General features: G+C 42.2%; 1 protein-coding gene across 3 annotated transcripts in view; it reads left to right on the top strand.

Annotated features, from left to right (window-relative positions):
- The window catches only part of STUM (stum, mechanosensory transduction mediator homolog), an 87886-nt gene that overhangs the window by 44044 nt on the left and 22951 nt on the right, over nucleotides 1-20891 (top strand). The window lies entirely within an intron of this gene.

Genomic DNA, 20891 nt, shown 5'->3' on the forward strand with positions numbered 1-20891 from the left:
TATTGTCCTAGGACTAAAGCCTACACTGACTTGTAGAAAATGTTTAATGTTAAGCTTTCAACTTAAATCTGAAAATATATCTGTCAGGATGGTTCTTAGAATGGGTCAAGCATAAATTGTTTTGTAGATGTATCGGAACCAAGGATAAGGAGAAGCTATAGAAGACTGAAAGCTTATATTGTTCTATGTTTAATGTTAAGCATTTAATCTAAACCTGGAAATCTTATTATTCTCTGTATTAACAACATATACTGTATCCTACATTGCTATTTTTATGAAAAAGGGGAAGCAGTGCCTTTTTTCTCTCTTGTTTCTTTTTCTTAGTAGGCATATAGGTAATATAATCGTTAGCGTTGGAAATATAAAATGGGGCTTTCCCCCCTTATTATTTTTTTTTATTGGTGTATTGTTATAGGGCCAAAGCTCATATTGATCTGTAGAAAATGCAAAGCTCTCAACTTATACCTGTCAGGATGGCTCTTAGAATGGGTCAAGTATAAATGGTTTGTAGATGTATCTGTATTAAGGATAAGGAGAAATTATGAAATCCTTTTGTAATTTTTCTTCTTTTTACATCTTTAAGGCAAAGCCCTACTTTCCTCTCCCTTCATCAGGGTATTGATACAGGGCCAAAACTCATACTGTTCTATAAGAAATGTTTAATGTTAAGCATCTAACTCAAACCTAGAAATATCTGCTAGGATAGCTCTTAGATTGTATCAAGCAGTTAACGTGAGGTCTACGATCTCTCAAGTAAGTTGATTAATAATAACTTTTCTTTTGTATATCTAAACAGGCCTTTTTTTTTTAATGTAGTGGAAATGTGGATGGCTCTTAGACTCATGGCTCTTAGAGTTTTGGGCAAAAGTTTATATCACTGTGGAGTCAATGTGGGGTCGTATATTCTCAAATGATGATTATATTTCTATCTTTATGAAAATAAAAAAAATCATTATAAAAAAAAAAAAAGGTTGGGGGCCACTGCCCTACAGAGTTGACACCATTGAGGCATCTTTTGGCCTGGCTAATGCTGAGGTCAGTCCTTTTCAGTCAATGCAGCAAATCCTCAGTTGTGCTGGATCTAGCATCTTCCCTGAAAGCAGGGCTTCTGTCTCAGAGATCATAAATACTAGGAAAATAGAATTCCTTCTTCAGCTAGCAGAGATAACAATTTGTCCAGGATGTGTTTTCTCTAGTATAGTAAGCAGTTGTTGGAACTGACATCATGCTGATGATGAATGACCCAATTTTTCCTTCCTCTGGGTCTTAAACAGTGCTCAGCCTGCAAGAGGCGAGTAACATCTTTTGACGTGCTCGTGAACACAGACTTCCAATTTTAACTGGATTTTTTGTCTGTGAAAAACAGATACACAGCCTTTCTCAACTTTTTTTACTATTGAGAAACCCCTGAAACATTCTTCAGGCTTCAAGAAATCCACGAAGTGTGATTATGTGGAATATTGTTGGGAAGCATAGCTGTGTATACGTCCACCTTGGGCCCCTCCCCTCCGGGGGGGGGAAACAGATTGGCATGACCATATATGGTCATATCACCTGATTAAATTTTAACTATATATATGTAGTTAATCAACTATATATGTATTAACTCCCACCCATTCAGTAAACCCTTCCAGGGCCTTCAAGAAACCTCAGAGTTTCACGAAACTCTGGTTGAGAAATTGTGCTCTAATCACTTTTCTGTTTTTTTGTCATTCATCCAGTTGTCAAAATGCTTTGGATTTGTCCAGTAGTGTGTGATATATGTTGATGTTTGTCTTGAGATTATTTAGTTTTACTTCCAGGACCACTTACATCTTGGCATGTATTTCCCCTCTCTAGTCATAAGTACTGTTGCCTATGAGGTTGCTCTCTACAGGGAGTTCTGCATCTGTTTCCCCACTAAAGATCCTCTGATCTGGTTGCCAGAGGCCAGATATCAAAGCACAAGTGCAGAAACTGGCAGGGATTCCTTTGGGCGCTTTCAGATCGGAGTAGCAGAACTGCTTGAATGTCTCAAAGCTTGCAAAGATCTCTCTTTGAGTAAATAAGGCGGTGAGGTTGCGAACCCTGATTTAAGAGTAGGTAAAGGCTTATTCAGGAATTATCATATTTGATAGTGCAGAGGAGAGACAGAGAGAGATAGACTGAATGCGTGGCTTCTGAGAAGAAGCAGGAAATTGCCTCTAAGTGTAGCAATCTGGAGACAGACAAGGAATGACACTTAACCATAGAGAAGGTCCTGACCTCACTATCCTACCTAACAGTCTTCATGCTGCTCCCTGCAGAGTCTTCTTCCAACACCCTCATACACATGGCCACAAGTAAATGGCTCAAGTTTGCTGGATGATGCCCTCAAATCCCAGAGCCCTCTCCACAGTACAGCCTTCTGTGGTAATCCACTCAGAGGCCCAGGAAAACCATCAAGCATCTGCTCAGCCTTTTTGAAACAGGTCTGAGACAGCCACTCATGTAATCACTCAAATAATTCCACCTAGATCGTGCTGATGTCCCCTGACCTAGCATGAACATATTTGGATTTCCACTTCCTCTGAAAAACATATTTTCACCTGCATACAAATCCACCAATAGGAAACAATGCCCTGTATTCTTGGCTCACTGTCATCACAGATTCCAACTCTGCAAGGATTTGGCAATAGTGGGGCTCCCACACTGAAGCCCAAGGATCTCTTATAAGTCTTCCAGAGAATATCTGCCATGGATGTTGAAGTTTCTACAGTAGTATTTCTCATGATTACAATGGACTGCAAGCCAGCACAGTCTCCACTCCAGGGGCAGGAAGGAAGCCAGACTGGTATGGGTCCATGGCTGAAGTTTTCTCCCAAGTCAGGATGGGTCAGGATGTGTATCAGTAAAGTATATGAGGCTCTGGGTCTGCCTGTGCCCAAGAATATTACAGCACATTCTAGCTGAGTTACTGTATTCTCTGCTGCTATTTGTTCAAGGGCCCCAGTGGAAGAAACTTGCAGATTGGGCTACATTCTCAGTGTTTGTGAAGCACTACAGTTGCAATCTGAGAAAGCATCCTTTGGCAGGTTTTGGATCTGGAAGGAAGGGCTACAGTTTGGGCATATAAATCGAGATGGATTATGTCCCCCATTGAAAGACAACAAAACATGGAGGGTCAGCCTTGATCCAGTTACTAATGATTTATGAAAATTTGCATATCCCTCCTGGATCTGGAAGAGGCGTAACCTAACCAGTCTACATTAATTTGCTCCACTGAACAGAAGAAATATTTAGGTAGGTTCCAATGTTTGATTCTGGAATCACGAGCTTGAAAACATTTGACCCTGCTCTTTAGGACAGGCAACACAGGATTTTCCTTCTCTTTTTTTTGGTTCTATTCTGGCCCTAAACTCCTCCATTTCCCAGTCTGCTTTACTGCCCGCTCCCCCCCCCAAAGTTACCTTAATTGGGCATTAGTTTTTATAAACAAGCATTGTCCTATGCAAAATTGCCATAGTACTTTTTCAAGAGAAAACAAAATAATTACTGTAATAACAGCAACTCCTACTATAAACATAATAAAGCTCAAGTGGACAACTCACTCCCTACCTGATTGGCCCTCCCTGGGGGGTGTCACCAATAGAGAAAGAGAGTACTCTGCCAATGAGGGCCAATTAGGTCAGATTGTATGCAGACATCTAGGAAAAGCCTCTACCTTGGGAATGTTTCCTCATGTGTAAGTCATGGCCCTCAACCAGGAATGGCCTGGCCTGGTAATTTAGTCCCAATCAGGAAGGATCTCTCAGCCAGGAAAGGCTAATAAGGGGGTCAGCTCTTCAACCTCCAACTTCCTGCCAGTTTCAGAAGTGTGCTGACTGGAATAGGAGCCGGCTTCAGAGCATGCCTTGCTGTCCATAAGTTGCCCTTGCCTGCCCTCTTTAAACTCAGAGAACATGGGCACAGCCTCTATGCACTTTCTGGAGTGGGGGGGGGGGCTGTGGGAGTCCCAGAAACAACCCCCTGCTGGCCCTCTAGGAGCAAGGGCAGCCAGGAAAAGCCTCTGCTCTGGGAATATTTATTCATGAGTAAGTCATATAAGGTTTGCAATTTACAGTCTGAGAAGGGAGGAATGCTTTGGAGGTAGCCATCACAGGTAATTGCCGTGGGGAAAATAATGCTGATGTGGGTGGGACTGGGAAGATGTAGACTTTCCCTTTCATGTGGATACCACCTTTGGTCTTGCTGCAGTCTTTCCAAGAACATCGCAACCAAGCAAATTTAAGACCAATGGCATGGAAGACAGGGCACAGAAGTACCTCGAGGCCATGGGAACATGTGGAGGAAGGAGAAACTTTCCCAGTAGCACCTTCTCAGTAGAATAAGAGTTGGTCTTTGCACTCTGCTTTTCACTGCCCAGAGGAGTCTCAAAGTGGCTTATAATAGCCTTCCCTTGCTCTCCCCACAACAGACACTCTGTGAGGTAGGTGAGGTTGAGAGGGCTCTGAGGGAAACTTTGTGAGAACAGTTTCTAATAGGACTGTGACTAGCTCAAGGTCACCCAGCATGTGGAGGAGCAGGGAATCAAATCCAGCTTGCTACATTAGCAGCCGCTGCTCTTAACCATAACACCAAGCTGTACAAATTGCATTGCCTTAAAGAGCATATTGTGGCGCAGGGTGGTAAGGCAGCTGACATGCTGTTTGTAGGTCTGACCATGAGGCTGGCAGCCGGCTCAAGGTTGACTCACCCTTCCATCCTTCCGAGGTCTGTAAAATGAGTACCAAGCTTGCTGGGGGGCAAAACGGTAATGACTGGGGAAAGGAATGGCAAACCACTCTGTATTGAGTCTGCCATGAAAACGCTGGAGGACGTCACCCCAAGGGTCAGACATGACTCGGTGCTTGCACAGGGGATACCTTTACCTTTAAAGAGATGTAGCTAAAGCACAGGCAGAAGAAGCTGTTGCAGGAGGATAGTGTAAGGGTTTTTTTTACATGTTCATTGACTGCTTTGCCTCTAGTAGTAGTAATATTATTATTATAAATAATAAATTATTATCAATAATAAACATTTATTTATAACCCAGCCTTCTCCAAAGGCACAGGGTACATAAGAACATATATAATAGCAGTAAAATAACATATAATTATTAGAATCATAACTTTAAAACATATATTAATATAACCAAGTTAAATCAAGTCGTTTCAAAGCAACCTTTATCTTGTTATGTTTGTTTTTGCTTGTTTTGTATCTTGGATACGGCAGTAATATTACTTGCTTGTTTAAGTGCTTACCTCACTTCCAATGTGTACTGCTGAATGGTATTATTGGGCAAAATTAGATAAATACAGAACAAGCAAAAAGAAAAAGGAAAGGAAAGCTTATATAAAACCACTACTTCTTTTGTTTTTTGTTTCCATATTTGTGTCATGATTCTTTGCATATAGTCCCCTCTGCATTTGATAGCCCTGACAAAGGGACTGATTTGGATAATAGCGCTCTTAGGATACATCTTTCAACCTGTTTAATGAAAATGTGTGTGAGAGGTCTTTCTTCTTTTTCTGTAGTAATGTATCTCCTAGTGATTACAGGAATTGGATATGGCTCTATTGCCTTTGAATTGATGCTTTTAGAGTATTCCACAAAAACTAAGCTGTCATAGAGGCATGCATGCATGTATTAAACTGTGTAAGCCTTAGATTTGCCATGGTGATATTTGAGCTGCACCAAGGGAAGCTATAATCCATAATTTTCTTTGATGTCAAAATTCTGCTGACTATGTTTCAATCTATGCCAGAGTCAAGACCTCTGGTGAAAAGATCCCAGTATGTTCGTGACCCCAGGCTTTCTTTTGAACAAGCTGTTTTCCCTCCATCGAATGAAATGTGCATAAAAAATTGAAGTAACTTATAATGACTGCAGGTTTTTTCCCCCTTTTGAATGGCAGAAGCAAGCCCTGCTATCAGATATTCTCAGCAGCAGAGGTGACTAAAAATACTTGCATGTGTAATGTTTTGCTGTAGGATGTTGCATCTAATGTAAGTGAAGCTGTGATAAGTGAAGCCCATAAAGGCTTTTCAATTTGGTGGGTGGTGGATGTAAGGAAACTGCCCCATTCTAATCACAAATGATATAAGAAAATGCAATTAAATAGGTCTCATTATTTAATTGTTAAATATGGCCCTTAAATCACTTCTAGATTGTCCTGAGAAACAATATTCAAGCAGTATACCTAATTATCTGAGGTATCAAGTGCAATGCTGAGAAATGGGATGTGGTGTAGCCCGGGGGTCCGCAGCCCGGTACCGGTCCGTGAAGGCCACGGTACCAGGCCGCCAGCAGCCGCGCCTGCCTCCCCCCCACAGTGAGAAGCTCGGGGAAGAGGCAGGCCCAGCACGCCGGCGACGCAAACACCCACGTGCAGTTGCTGCACATGCACATTGGCGCCCCCTGGTGGCAAAAACACAAGTGCGCAGCAACGGCGCATATGCGTTTGCGTGCAGCTGCTGTGCAGCGCCCGGGCCGTTGGCTCTCCACTTGCCCCGGAGGGGGTCCCTGACCAAAGAAAGGTTGGGGACCACTAGTGTAGCCAACATTTTTGTTTACCCTGTGAAGACCCCTCCACAAGGCTTGGGTTTTACAGCCATTTGTGAGAGGGGACAAATCTATTTTTGTGTGGCTGGACAGGTGGAAAATTGGAAATTTTTCCCCAGTACAAATGCAGCTAGGCCAACCATTTCTCAATATTATTGACTCGTACTTAGCTAATTTTGGCAAAATCTGTTTAGCATAGTTCATGTTATCCATCTATACTACAGTATGTTCATGGAATCATAGAATTGGAAGGGATCTCCAGGGTCATCTAGTCCAACCCCCTGCACAGTGCAGGAATTCAAAACTACCTGCCTACCCACAGTAAGCCCAATTTCACATCCAAAAGATTCCCCCCACCAAAAATCTCCAGAATCCAGCCTGGCCTCGAGGAAATTCACCACAAACCCACAGCGGCAATTGGCAATTTCCTGAGTATGCAGTGAAGAGCCACAAGAGGCAAACACTGGCACATTCCTTCCTGCCCACGTACTCACAATCTGCCTTTCATAAAATCAGCATTTCTGTCAGGTGATGGTCTAGCCTTTGCTAAAAAAATCTTCCAAAAAAGGAGAACCTACCACCTCCTGAGGAATACTGTTCCACTGAGGAATCATTCTGTCAGAAACTTCTTCTGGATGTGTAGCCAAAACTTCTTTTGAATTAATTTCAACCCACTGGTTCTAGGCCAACAGAAAACAAGTCTGCTCCATCTTCCATATGACAGCCCTTCAACTATTTGAAGATGGTTATTATATCACCCCCCTTCAAGGATCGCTGCCTTGCCATGGCAAGGGGGCTTGTGTAGCTCAGTGAAGCTATGAGCTATGCTGTGCAGGGCCACCCAAGACGGACAGGTCATAGCAGAGAGCTCTGACAAAAGGTGATCCACTGGAGAAGGAAATGGCAAACCACTCCAGCATCTTTGCCATGAAAACCCAATGGACAAGTTCAAAAGGCAAGATGAGCCTCTCAGGTCGGAAGATGTCCAATATGCTACTGGGGATGAGCAGACAGCTAGTACGAGTAGCGTTGGAGTACAAAATGAAGCAGAGCACAGGCTGGTAGAATTTTGTCAAGAGAATACAGTGGTCATAGCAAACACTCTTTTCCAACAACCCAAGAGATGACTCTACACATGGACATCACCAGACAATCAACACAGAAACCAGATTGACTATATGCTCTGCAGCCAAAGATGGAGAAGTTCTATACAGTCAGTAAAAACAAGACCAGGAGCTGATTGTGGTTTCGATCATCAGCTTCTTGTTGCAAAATTTAGGCTTAAATTGAAGAAAATAGGGAAAAGCACTAGGCCACTCAGGTATGAACTAAATCATATCCCCAACGAATATACAGTAGAGGGGACAAATAGATTTAAAGAATTAGATCTGATAGACAGAGTGCCTGAAGAACTATGGACGGAGGTTCGCAACATTTTACAAGAGGTAGCAACTAAAACCATCCCAAAGAAAAAGAAATGCAAGAAATCAAAATGGCTGTCTGAGGAAGCTTTACAAATAGCAAAGGAGAGAAGGGAAGTGAAAGAAAAGGGAGAAAGAGAAAGATACACCCAATTGAATGCAGAATGCCAGAGAAAAGCTAGAAGAGATAAAAATGCCTTCTTAAATGAACAGTGCAAACAAATAGAAGAAAATGATAGAATGGGGAAGACCAGAGATCTTTTCAAGAAAATTGGAGATATGAAGAGAACGTTTCATGTAAAGATGGGTATGATAAGGGACCAAAATGGTAGGGACCTCACAGAAGCAAAATCATACAGAAGAACTATACAAGAGCGAGCTTAACATCCCTGATAACCACAATGCGGTAGTTACTGACCTGGAGACAGACATCCTGGAAGTCAAATGGGCCTTAGGAAGTCTGAGCAACAATAAAGCTAGTGGTGGTGACAGCATTCCAGTTGAACTATTCAAAATCTTAAAACACAATGCAGTAAAAGTGCTACACTCAATATGCCAGTAAATTTGGAAAACTCAACAATGGCCACAGGATTGGAAAAGGTCAGTTTACATTCCAATCCCAAAGAAGGGCATTGCCAAAGAATGTTCAAACTACCGCACCATTGCACTCATTTCTCATGCGAGCAAAGTTATGCTCAAAATTTTATAAGCTAGGCTCCAGCAATATGTGGACCGAGAACTTCCAGAAGGATTTCGAAGAGGAGAGGAACTAGAGCTCAAATTGCCAACATACGCTGGATCATGGAGAAAGCTAGGGAGTTCCAGAAGAACATCTACTTCTGCTTCATTGACTATGCTAAAGCCTTTGATTGTGTGGAGCACAACAAATTGTGGCAAGTTTTTAAAGAGATGGGAATACCAGAGCATCTTATTTGTCTCTTGAAAAACCTATATGCAGGTCAAGAAGCAACAGTGAGAACTGAACATGGAATCACTGATTGGTTCAAAATTGAGAAAGGAGTTCGGCAAGGCTGTATACTGTCGCCTTGCCTATTTAACTTGTATGCAGAGCACATCATGAGAAAGGCGGGATTAGAGGAGTCACAAATTGGGATCAAGATTGCAGGGAGAAATATCAACAATCTCAGATATGCAGGTGATACCACTCTAATGGTAGAAAGTGAAGAGGAACTAAAGAGCCTGTTGATGAGGGTGAAGGAGGAGAGTGCAAAAGTTGGCTTGAAACTCAACATCAAGGAAACAAAGATCATGGCATCCGGCCCCTCCGTGATCTGAACACTATACTTCTTTTAATACAGCCCAAAATCCCATTTTCCTTTTTAGCTACTGAGTCACACTGCTGGTCTACTAAGACCCCCAGATCCTTTTCACACATACTACTGCCAAGACAAATCTCACCCACCCTATAGTGATGCATATGATTTCTCCTACCTAAATTAAGAACCTTGCATTTCTCACTATTGAAATTAATTTTAGCCCAGTTTTCCAGCCTGTCAAGATCATCTTGTATTCTGATTCTGTATTCTGGTGTGTTTGCTACCCCTCCCAGTTTAGTGTTATCTGCAAATTTAATAAGGAACCTATATATTCCTTCATCCTAATCATTTATAAACAACACGAGGCCCAGGACAGATCCCTGAGGCACTCCACTCATCACTCCGCTCCAAGAAGATGACAAACCATTTACAAGCACCCTTTGGGTAGAATCTGTCAACCTCTTCTCGATCCACCTAACAGTAATTGGATCCATACTGCATTTTACCAACATATCAATAAGAATATCATGTGGATAATTAAAATAATGAAAATCCAGTTACCTTATTTAAACAATGTTATTTGGGCATTCATCCAAGTGTAGCTACAGCTGCTCAATATTTCGGAAGAAATCAAGTGGAAATTTTTTGGGAAAAAACACACCAATGCCTTTGGTTCAGAAGTTGCTGAACCCAGTGACAAGAGAGAAACAGAATCTGTCCAGTGGCTTAATAAAGCTTGAAAAGATAAAGAGTCTCTTATGTTATTTATTCAGGCTTCGTCTCTGCCAGAACGGTCTCTAGATTTGTTTTCCGTTTTCAATCTTTCGACAGTGGCAGTGAGTCCGTCCTTGTTAATATTTGAGTATAATTAGGCAAACGCTCCTGTATCATGGAGAGTCAAGGCTGTGAGGCAGTTCCTCAAAAGCAGGCCAAAATAACTGAATATGATTCCTTGAACCAAGAAGTCTGAGCCAAGTTATTATCATACTCAAGCTGGAGAAGGGAGGAAGAAGTATGGGAAATAGAAGCAGGAGATTGTGTGTATATGTGTATGAGAGTGTGTGTGATTGAGAGAGTACACACACAGAGATAGATGGGCAAATAGCTGTAATGGAGTCTCATAGTCCAGGGTTCCAAGTAAGCTTGCACGCTTTGGTGCGTTTTGGCCACTTCAGCAATCACCAAAGTCCAAAGTGCCCAGTGCTGAGGCACAAATAGGAGGGGGAGTGCAGAGCTCTGCGGCTGAGTGTGGGTGCTGGGTGGTCCATCGCCACCGCCATCACCCCTCCTCTCCATGGCGCTGGGCACCTCTGATTTGGTGATTGCCGAAGCAGCCAAACTGCACCAGAACGCGTAACCCTAGTTCCAAGTGGCTGGACATCCGCCCTTAACTACCTGACGGAATTCCAAAGTAGCTTACAAACACCTTTCCCCTCCTCTCCCCACAACAGACACCCTGTGAGGTAGGTGGGGCTGAGAGCGCTCTGACACAACTGCTCTGTGAGAACAGCTCTAACAGGACTGTGATTGGTCCAGGGTCACCCAGCTGGCTGCATGTGAAGAAGCAGGTATTCAACCCTAGCTCACCAAATTAGTCCACTGCTCTCAACCACTATACCAATCAAATTCTTTCATTCCGTTTCTAAACAAATCGTAGACAAAACACTGAAACTACCCTTTTTAAATAAGTAATTGCTGCTTTTCAGTCATGCTAATTCCACTTTTAATTTGTTTATTATTACTAACATTGTTGCTATTGTTCAGTAAATCAAAACCGGATGTTTAAGAAGTTGTTTTCTTGCCAAAGTGTGATTACATTAAAAGCCTAAAGTGAACAAGCAAATGGATAAAAAAAGGAAATTACTAGCCCGGGAGAGGCCTCAGTATTACATGACACACGGAGAGAGTTTTGCTGATTTAACATTACAATCCTCCGTACACGATCTTGGGGGTAAATCCCATTGACGCAAAGGTAGTTTGTTTTTGAGTAAACCCCTCTACTGTGCCTGGTTCTATCCCCTGCTGAGATTCCTCTTCCCTATAATTCCCAAATTGTCACTGAGGAGGAGGAGACAGCAGTGATACATCCCTCCATCCTGCCTGAATCTAGCTTGGATGAAAATCTCCTCCCTAAGGGCTCCTTGCATTATGTTTTAATTGCCATGTGCACATTTCCATGTGATTTCTATGAACAGTCTGAGAATCAGCTTTTGGCTAAAAGTATGATACTTAGGCTGTCACCTGTCAGGACAGGAGAGTATTGTGATGGGGAATTTTGTGCTGTACTATGTGCCATGCAGAACCAGGGTTTTAATCTAGTCCACCATTCTGTTCGAACAGTAGTCCACCAGCTCCCTCTAGGAAGCCCACTGACAGGAAGTCTGCCACAGCATCACCCTGCCAGTGTTCTGCAGCGATGCCTGAAGGAGCCAGATTGCCTCTGGTACTGGAGAAAGTGGACATCCCTCGTGATTAGTGGCCATTAATAGCCCAGTCCTCTCTGAATCATGCATACAGTATTTGCTGGCGTATAAGACTACTTTCCCCCCCTGAAAAACATGCCTCCAAGTGGGGGGGTCGTCCTATACGCCGGGTGCACTTCAGTTGGGATAGACATAGCTGCCCATAGTGGCCCATAGTACTGTAATGTAATGTAACAAACTCTATATTTAGAGTGGAAACATTGGGGGGTCGTTTTATATGCCCAGTCGTCTTATACGCCGGCAAATACGGTATTTTATTTCATCTATTTGACTTTTTAACCAATCCATTTTTCAAAGAGGCATACATGGTTTTTCTCATCCTTCCTTCACAACAAGTTTGTGAGTCAGGTGAGGGTAGATGTCTACCAAGATCACACAGCTCCATAGCAACGTGAGGATTTGCCTCAGGATCTGCCCATTCCTAGCACAAAACCTGGAGCCCATTTTAGCATGTATAGCAATGAAATTGGGAGCTGCTCTCAGCCTTTGTTTATTCAAGCAAGTCTGAAATTATTCCAAGAACTCAAACCAGATCATTTTATGAACAATTATAGAATGTTTGGTACTACGGGTAAAGGTCAGATATGATGGTTTAGAACAAAAGAACTGAATACTGATGAAGGTTTCTCTTGTGTTTTTCTAACCCGAAGACGAAATCTTCAGGACAGTATGCACTACAGCAATGCATAATCTACTGCTTGTTTTCATACCGGCATTCTGTTGACCCAGAATTAATCCTGGGCTGTGACTTGTCTTCTGGTATACCTGTGTGTTTTGTTTTTTTGTATTTCTGACCCATCTCCTTTATTTGTGTTTTGTTCTTTGTTTGGTATGTAAGTGATCTGGCTTTGTTCTTACTTTTTATGAAGTTGTAGTATATCCTACATATTAATTTTGCAACTGTATGTATTATAGTAGGGGTAGGAAGAGGCACCTAAAGAACTATGACTAGGATAAAATGACCAGTAATACTGGTCTGCAGTGCTTCTCAAGTCTACTTCCACACAGAGGTTATCTTTCAGTCCCCTCTTCATGGTTCTTTTGGGGGTGTTCCCCTGTGGGGTTTTTTGTAGCTCTCTGGTAGGTTTTCCTAAAACTAATTTGGTACATTCTTTCCTGAAGTCCATTCCAAGGAATAGATGGAAGTAAAGTTGGAACTTTGAAGCAGAGGTTGGGCAAGGCAGACTTCAGTTCACCCTGTTCTCCTGTCCGTGGTTTGCATGCTTCCATAGTGTGCTAAGCTTTTTACTCCCCCAGCTGGAGAGTGAGATTCTCTCTGACCTATCCTGTACTGAGGGCTCAATTTCCCATGGTTCCCACCATAGCCCCTCCATCTCATGATAAAGTATGCACATCTCTGATGTTATGGTCTATCTCAGGATATTCAAAACAGTGTTCTTCTATCTTGCTTCTTCCCTGCCAATGGTTAAATGATCCTCTCTAATATCTAACAGCAAGGCTAGGCAATTTGGAGACTGCACTCATTGCACTAAAATACAAAAAAAGGCTCTACTTTTGGTCATATCTTTATAGCTATTCGGTATCATTCTTCTCTTCATTATGCCTGCTTAATTTTTTTTCTTACCAGGGTAAATTTTGTTGTAGAAAGCTGATGACAGGAACTAGAGGAACAGTTGCTGTGAAAAAGTGAGCCAAATTAGATATAGTTTGATGTCAGTAATGTCAGCATTTTAATGTGTGCTCAATGTTTTGCAATTTACCATCATCTGTGTACTGTCTATTGGTTGTGTTAAATGCACGTATAAATAGAATAATATAAATAGAAGAGCCCTTGGAGCTCTAATGACATCTGGATGTACTCTGACTTATTTCCTTCTGTTTCAGTATCATTTTGCAGACTTCACTGGAAGAATGCTAGACTTATGAAGATCTTAAAAATAACTCAATATCTGCTTTTTGAAGGGACATAGGGATGGAGACTGCAGGAGGAGGAATGCCACTTGTTTTCATTCACTGTATGTGTGTGTGAGAAACCAGTGGGGCAGAGGGTAAGGCTTCAGCCCAGATTTCTTTGCTTTGTTTATATTTGACTGATGTTATTAAGAAAAACGTCTAGATTTATACCAAACAAAATTCCGGAAAGCTATTTCAGAATAAACACCTGGAATCCATCATATCTGTCCAGGTACATTTCTCTCTCTCTCTCTCTCTCTCTCTCTCTCTCTCTCTCTCTCTCATGCTGTTTCTTCCTTGCCTCCTTTCTTTGTTTCTGGTATGTGGCCGGTTTTTGCATAGCTAGACACTGAGATTGCTACCATATCTTATATGACAGCAGCACTGTGGCTCTTGGATTACTTAGCCAGCATTGACTGCCAGTTCCTTGAAAACTGCTTCTCTGCTTCTGATGGACCGTTTATGCACTGGAGGTTTCATGCTGGGCTGCAGGCTGGAGTTTTAGTCATGGCAGGTTGCCCCACCTCTTCCTGCACCCACATGGGGGAGCATTTGGCCTGGTGCACCTCATCAGCCCTCGAGCTGTGCTCCTGACAGGGGGGTGGGGCAGTGAAGTTCCCAGTGCATAAACGGTCATGCTGAAGATAAACTGTGGAGTAGACCACTAATACCTATGTTTTTTCTAAGCTATTCCATTTGCTTGTTGCTAAAGCTGCATTTCATACTCTGCAAAGGCCTCCACTGTGGCTGACAGAAATCATACAGAGGAGCAGTCTCCAAACCTTGTGTGATAATGGTGGGGATTTCTCATTAAGCTGCTTTGAGACTCCTTCGGGGAGAGAAAAGTGGCATATAAGAAACAAATCTTCTTCTTCTTCTTAGAATCATAGAATAATAGAGTTGGAAAGGACCTCATGGGTCACCTAGTCCAACCCCCTGCACCTATGCAGGACACTCACATCCCAATTGCTCATCTACTGTAACCTGCCACCCCTTTGCCTTCACAGAATCAGCCTCTCTGTCAGATGGCTATCTAGCCTCTGTTTAAAAATTTCCAAAGATGGAGAACCCACCACCTCCCAAGGAAGTATGTTCCACTGAGAAACCGCTCTAACTGTCAGGAACTTCTTCCGGATGTTTAGCTGAAAATTCTTTTGAATTAATTTCATCCCATTTATTCTGGTCCTACTCTTTGAGGCAACAGAAAATGACTTTGTCTCAGCCCTTCAAGTACTTGAAAATGGCTATGATATCACCTCTTGATCGTCTTCTCTCCAGGCTAAACAGCAAGTTCTCTCAGCCTTTCCTCATAAGTCTTGGTCTCCAGACCCCCCATCATTCTTGTTACCCTTGTCTGGACGGGCTCCAGTTTGTCTACATCCTTCTTCAGTTGTGGTGCCCAAAACTGAACACAGTATTCTAAATGAGTTCTAACCATAGCAGAGCAAAATGGTACCATCACCTCACGCAATCTGGATACTGAAAGGGCTCTTGTGGCCCTTTCTTACTTGTCCAGGGAAATCACAAATTTTGGGTCTTCCAGGCATCATCTGAGCATGGAATTGGGGTCTCTATGGGTGGGCAGGCAGTTGTGAGTTTCCATCGTTGTGAAGAGGGTTAGACTAGATGATCTCGGAATTCCCTTCCACTCTGTAATTCTGTGATTCTAGAATATGTTGTAAATAAAGGAAGTATTCCTATTTCTCTTTCCCTGTATGAGCCCACAAGTTCCACCATATTGTCTCTGTTATGACTCTTAAGATCTGAAGTGGTTCATACTCAGGAATTTTGGTCTCAGTTTCAGTATTTTGGTATACTTCAGTACTGCCAGAAATTATAGTAAAGACATCTTACCTAATGGCTTTCAGATGAATGTGCAAAACTGAACTGATTTGCAGAACTCTGACTTTTTAATTTGATGAAATTTTATCATAGGTTGGTCTACTTATGTCTGATGACCTTCGTTTTGATTATCTCCTATGGTGACATTTTGTAATTGTATTGATTTTTTATTTATTGTTTTTTTCTGTTGGTGGGGAACCTTGTTAGCTAGCTTGAGCTTTTTTCAAGAAAGGTAGTATATAAATATCTTAATTAAAATATTTCCATTCAGAAATGTTTCCATCCCCTACTGCGGTGGTCTCCAACCACCGGGCCATGGCCCGGTGCCGGGCTGCAAAGGCCCTGGCACCGGGCCGCGGCTCCCTCTCCTCCCCCCCCGCAAAAGCGGCCTATTAGCTTGCGGCCTGGCAAGCTTCTTTTTGTGGGGGGGGGGAAGCAGGGCCGCAGATGCGCGTTTGCGCCATGCACGGCCACAAACGCGCATGCGCGGCAGGAGCCTGATTACAAATCATTCTGCTACAAAACTATGATAGGAGAAATTGTAGTGAAATTTCCCCTTGTACATGCTTATTAGATATATATCAAAACTTTTAATGTCTTTGAAATTTTATATGTTAATGTCCAAATCTCAGTGGGACCCAGATATCCACTTGACTACCATAAGGATAAGGGCCTTTTCCACTTGGGCCCCATCCTGGTAGAATGCCTTTCCGAGCAAGGTTTGAGCCCTGCAGTACCTTCCACGCTTCCATAGGACTTGCAGGTCAGTCTTGTTCAGGAAGGCTTTCTCCTGATTTTGTTCTGGTCCTCCTGGAACTTATCTACCCATTCACTTCTTTATATTTTATTATTTAAAAATGGGCAGTATCTGATTTTATCATCTTATATATTATGTATTTTTATATGTAATTGTTTATTATTGAAATCTACCCTGAGTAAAGGACAGAATAGAAATTCAATAAATAAATAAACAAACAAACAAACAAATAAATAAAGGTTTCAATCTACCGAGGGATACAGGCACAATTCAAATCAATGCATCATCTTCAAATTGTTTTTCCTGTATTTTTAAGTTCATGGTTTCCTTGGTAACCACTTCAGTCTAGCTTTTAAATACAGAATTTCAAATATAGAATATTAACTACCCAATAAGTTTGATTTTAAAGTAGCATTGATTCTAAAGAGGAATTTCAAATATAGATTAACACAAAGGTCGAGGCTGAGCGGGAGCCAGTGTTTAGATTGTTGTTGTCAGCCAGCTTGGTGTAGCAGGAGCGCTGACTTCTAATCTGGGGAGCTGGGTTTGATTGCCCGCTCCTCCCCCGCATGCAGCCAGCTGGGTGACCTTGGACTACAATACCACTACACCAAGTAAATTTGCCTGTGGGAAGGAGCCCCATCTTGCCTGTTGAAGCAGCACTGTTGGGATACCTGTTGGTAAATCTGCCTGTGGGTTGCTTAATAAAGCTTTCTACTTTTCTGTGTCTAGATCTGCTTATAAAGGAGCACCTTAACCATCAGTTTAAAGTTATAATCTTCCTTGTCTATAACTCTATTGGTACTATACTACTTTTTAAGTTTGAGAGCTGTTCCATAGGATATTTCCAATAGTCATTTATGACTGTGAAAATTGGATGATAAAAAAATAGGACAAGAAGAAAGTAGATTTGTTTGAACTCTGGTGTTGGAGAAGGCTTCTATGGACACCAAAAGTTACAAACAAGGAAATGCCACAGCACATAAATCACACACACACACACACACACCACTGGTAGGCAAAATCATGAAACTCCAGCTCACTTGGCCATTTCATGCAATCCAACTCAATGGAGAAAGTGATTGTTCTAGGATTGGTCTGCGGTAGTTAGATACAATCAAAATGTACACCGGCCAGAACATTATACAACTAAAAGAAGTGCTGCAAGATTGAAAATCGTGACGGCGAGCCATTGAATTTGACTGAAAGGCTAAGATCCATCACATCATCACATTTTTAGTGTGAGCCACTGACTTCAGGTAGAGCTTGAAAATGATACCAGTTTAGAAAGAGGTGTGGACTATGTCACCTGCCCTTAGCATATTCTGAAACACATGCCACAAAATAATCTGAACCCTATGGGCTGATTGTTACGAATGGAACCCTACCCCCTCTCCCCCCGAATGGTACCAGACCCTGGAATATGACCAGTGACAACCAGACCCTCTGGACTGTATTCTGTGGTGCTAGAAACTCTGAATCAGCACCTATAATAACAGACCTCATTGTGGGACAAGACTAGCACCTGTGTGCTCTCCAAGCAAGACTCCGAATTCTGGACTTTTGGACATTTGCTATGGCCTAGACATAAGGCCAAAAAGCCAGGCCAACCTGTCTTTGCAAAGCATCAGTGGACCTTGGCATGACTGACTGACCTCATGAACTCAGAATCTCAGCATCCTTGAAGCTGTGGGAATCACAGCACTGGCAACTTCAAAGAACATCCTCCTTCATGACTCCCCCATGCAGATTCTTCTGCAGATTGCAGAAGAAATTTCTCTCCTTTGAAACCATCTTTCCTGGCCAGCCAACATGAATGCCAGCTTGCCAATAGCTTTATGGCTCTCTGTAGTAATGACTGGGGAAGGGAATGGCAAACCACCCTGTATTGACAATAAAATCAGTCCAGTAGCACCTTTAAGACCAACAAAGATTTATTCAAGGTGTGAACTTTCGAGTGCAAGCACTCTTGTGAACTTTCGAGTGCAAGCACTCTTTATCAGACTAAGGACTGACCAGCATAACAGTAGGAATATATAAGCAAAAGTTAATCTTGTTACCTAAGTAAACTCTGTCACAGCAGGATGCTGTGACACAGTTTACTAATGTAACAAGATTAACTTTTGCTTATACCTACTGTTATGATGGTCAGTTCTTAGTCTGACAAAGAGTGCTTGCACTCGAAAGCACACACCTTGAATAAATCTTTGTTGGTCTTAAAGGTGCTACTAGACTCTGATTTTATTGTGCTACTTCAGACCAACACGGCTACTCATTTGAATCCACCCCGTATTGAGTCTGCCAAGAAATCACTAGAGGGTGTCACCCCAAAGGTCAGACATGACTCAGTGCTTGCACAAGGGATACCTTTACTTTTACCTTATAGTTGTTCCAGAGCACTCCAAATTACTTTGATCCCGGAACATCCTGGATAAATCACCCTATCACCCTTTTGGTTCCATATCAAAGGGAGAAACTCACCCTTTTGTCCAAAAGCCCACTTTCTGCCTATGTGACTTTTACCACATCTCTGGCTAAGGAAAGGGGATAAAAACCCTTCCTTGTAGCCCCCTGCGTGCTCACTCTCTCTCCCCTCCAGCGACGGCCAACTTGGATGCTGCTCCATTTGGGTTGCTGACCTCCACCCCCTTCCCCAAGGCATCCAACTCCTCCATCTGAGCAAGATTAGGTAATTGTATATCTTATTACTTCTTTTGTAATTGTTAGTGTATTCTGTGTCTTATTTCTTAAATAAAGCATGCACCTTATTATTTGTTGTATCCCATGGATTTCTTACGATTAATCACCTCAACACTGCAAACAGATTTCGTGAATTATCCCTTATGCGTAGCTAAATTCCCCAAATTTTGATCATAGCATAAGGGGTAATTTACCATTTTGCTTAACATCTTGGGGGGGGGTATCTCTGCATTCCAGAATTTGGACTTGAATGAAAAGAAAGAAGTGAATGTATAAATTGTTCAAGGGGAAAATAATAGAACAAATGGAAAATATACCTGAGCCATGGCTGTACAGAGTGCTATATAGTTGTTCTCCCAGCAAAATATCTGTGGCATCCTTTTATAACTCATTACCTCTAAGATTTCTAATTGATGTGGCAGAGATCTGTGGCTGGGTCATGTAATGGGGGCAGTGAACAGACATATTCTCCATGGTTAGTTCTAAATGTATAAAATGAATTGTACAGAGGGGAAAATTGAAGATGAAACAAGTTTGGATAGTTATGCACCCTTGAGCTTTTTTGTATTTCTATAGAATTAATCATATCTCATGTTTGTATTCCATTCCTTGGCTTAACAGCCATTTTGGATTTTTGTTGTATGACAGCAGTATTATTGTAACTAGAATTGTTGCATCTGTTGTTGGTACCAATGTCGAGCATCCTGTTGGAAGGACTAAAATTGTTTGTAGCAAAGAATTTAAAATGTGACAGTTTGGGATATTAATTTCATACACATATTTTACACATAGATAGCAAATGCTGGCAAGGGCTCATGGGAATTGTAGTCCATGGACATCTGGAGGGCCACAGTTTGTCTACCCCTGCTGTATACAAATGAAGCTTAATGCCTTTATCTAAAATGCATACGTGTGTATGTTGTACTTGTGGCATGCACAGATGTGTGCCATGTATTCATTGAGTAGATAGGGGGGAAAATGGTTCCAAAAATGGTATCTTTGTCTTACCATTTGCAGGGACTGCTATAGTGCACTGTAAGGGTGGGGGGACTAGTAAAAAGAAATTTCTTTGCAAATACAACAGTGTAGGGTATAATTTCTGCCTAGAAAAATAATAATGAACAATACTGTCTTTGGACCATCATAGAGTGATAAAAGACCTTACTTTTCTTTCTTTACTAGGCTTGACTACATAAACCCTGCAAAATGAAAGCCCTCATCCTCAGTCTTAAGCAGCTGATAATTTTATTAATGGGATGAGCCATGCCATTTGGGGAAGCCAAAAGAATTCTCACAATAAAGGAAAATCCCCCCTTCATTTCCAAGTAGGCCCAGCAACTCCTACTCACTCCATTTCTCTGCAGCTCTTCTGAACTGATTCTCTAATTTCGAGAGGCTTTGGAAGAAAGGGGGAGTTGGAAGTAGAAGCAGCACTAACAAGAGAGGGGGAGGGGTCTTTAGAGATTGCACTGAACTTGAAAACTGCATGATTTGAACTTGCAAAAGACTTACAGTGGGCTGCACAACACAGGACCTCCCACCAAGGGTTTTGTTCATTCCACTGCCCTAGCGTTCAAGCTTTGTATCAAGTACTATCTCCTGCTCTTTCTATACGTCCCAGCACTTCACCAGCAGCCTATCTCACCTAGATGCATTTGGAAGCATGACAGGGATGAGTGGTGAGGTGGCAACCCCAAGCAGTCCTCACAAACAGGCAGGGATCTGAGGAGCAGGGAGGCCTCTGAGATGTAGAGCAGCACCCTGATGGCCAGTCTTCTTCCTGTGCCAGCAGCTGCATAAAAACTTGACAGCAGGAGCCTAGGCCACCTGGGCCCATTCTGCACATGTTAGATAATGCACTTTCAATGCACTTGAGAAGTAGATTTTCCTCTTCCACACGGGAAAATCCAGCTGCAAAAGCACATTGAAAGTGCAT

Source organism: Paroedura picta, chromosome 1, assembly GCF_049243985.1.
Source record: "Paroedura picta isolate Pp20150507F chromosome 1, Ppicta_v3.0, whole genome shotgun sequence".
NCBI classification, from domain to species: Eukaryota; Metazoa; Chordata; class Lepidosauria; order Squamata; family Gekkonidae; genus Paroedura; species Paroedura picta.